Source organism: Meriones unguiculatus, chromosome X (assembly GCF_030254825.1).
Source record: "Meriones unguiculatus strain TT.TT164.6M chromosome X, Bangor_MerUng_6.1, whole genome shotgun sequence".
Taxonomy (NCBI): domain Eukaryota; kingdom Metazoa; phylum Chordata; class Mammalia; order Rodentia; family Muridae; genus Meriones; species Meriones unguiculatus.
In genome coordinates this window covers 130574704-130576453 of record NC_083369.1, presented here as the reverse complement: position 1 = coordinate 130576453, position 1750 = coordinate 130574704, and the positions used below count along the sequence as shown (strand labels likewise).

The window sequence follows — 1750 nt, the reverse complement described above, 5'->3', positions numbered from 1 at the left end:
TTGATTTGTTACTGTTTAACTTCTTGAATTCTTTATGTATTCTGAATATTAGCCCTCTGTCAGATATAGGGTTGGTGAAGGTCTTTTCCCAGTCAGTAGGCTGTCGTTTTGTTCTCTTGACAGTGTCCTTTGCTTTACAGAAGCTTTTCAGTTTCATGAGGTCCCATTTATTGATTGTTCCTCTTAGAGCCTGTGCTGTTGGTATTCTGTTCAGGAAGTTGTCTCCTGTGTCAATGAATTCAAAGCTCTTCCCCACTTTTTCTTCTACTAGATTTAGTGTGTTTGGCTTTATGTTGAAGTCTTCGACCCACTTGGACTTTAGTAAAAAATATGGAATGCTTTACAAATTTGCTTGTCATCCTTGTGCATGGGCCATGCTAAGCTTCTTTGTATAGTTCCAATTTTAGTGTATGTGCTTCTGAAGTGACCACCATTTCTTTATTTCTGAGATTATAGTTTAATTGCAAATATTTTTCTCTTCCTTTTCCTCTCCACAAACCATCCCATATTCCTTACTCTTCTCAGATGTGTGCCCTCTTACTCTTTCCTAAATCTTATTGTATGCATATTGAACAGGGAATAGGACATGGGTGTCTCTGAAAGACTTTACCCAACAGGGTATCAAAGCAGACAGTGAGACTCATAGCCAAACTTTTGGCAAAGTGCAAGGAATCTTATGGAGGAATGGGGAGCTAGAAAGATCTGGAGGGGACAGGAGCTCCACAAAGAAACCAACAGAGCCAAACAACCTGGGCCCAGGGGCCCTGCAGGGATTGAAACTCCAACCAAGGACCATGCTTTGATAGGATTTAGAATCCCCGGTCAGATGAAGCCCAAAGGCTGCTCAGTTTCCAAGTGGGTTCAATGGTAAGGGATCAATGGCTGTCTCTGACGTGAACTCAGTGACTCACTCTTTGATCACCTCCCCCTGGGTGTGCAGCCCTTACCATGGCACATAGGAAGAGAAAACAGCTAATCCTGATGACACCTGATAGGTTAGGGTCAGATAGAAGGGGCAGAAGTCCTCTCCTGTCAGTGGAGTAGGGGAGGGGCATAGAAGGAGAATAGAGAGGGTGGGAGGGACTGGGAGGAGATGAGGGAGTGGGCTACAGCCAGAATACAAAGTGAATAAATTGTAATAATAAACAAATAAACAAACAAAAATAAAACCATCTCTGTCCTTATTTTCATGACATTTAATTATTTTTCTTTTACAATTTCTTTGATTACTTTGTTTTGTCTCTTCTTTTTGCACCTTTCTGTTTTTTTTTTTTGTTTTGTTTTGTTTTTTTGTCATTGTCCCTTTCCCCTTTCTTAGAAATTCTGTGATAGTACCTTTACTACATTTCCTAAATAGAGAACCCATATCTTTATATATCGCTTATCTATGTCTATATTCTTTTGGATAAGGGTTTTTCAACCTTAACCATACTGATATTTAGTAACTTCTGTTACTAAGAGACTAAAATCAATTAGCTGTTGGGGCAGCCAAAAATATCTACAGATATTATTATATATATCTAAAAACTACACTAATCAATATTTATCATCAGTGGGTGTCGAGAAGTGAGCACGGGATAAAGGGAGTTGGTCCTCCCTTATCAGTAGACTAGGGACGGGGTATAGTGGGAGAAGAGTGAGTGTGGGTGGTACTGGGAGGAAAAGAGGGAGGGAGCTACAATGGCATAGAAAGTGAATAAGATGTTATAAAGAAAGAAAGAAGTGAGCACAGGACGTAGAAGAGATGGCT

The 1750-nt window shown here is 40.1% G+C and overlaps 1 non-coding gene across 1 annotated transcript; it reads right to left on the bottom strand.

The window, feature by feature from the left end:
• Positions 1 to 324: 324 nt before the first annotated feature.
• Positions 325 to 431, bottom strand: LOC132650317 (U6 spliceosomal RNA). The gene has a single exon (XR_009588684.1). It is a non-coding gene; the product is annotated as a U6 spliceosomal RNA (small nuclear RNA).
• Positions 432 to 1750: the final 1319 nt, after the last annotated feature.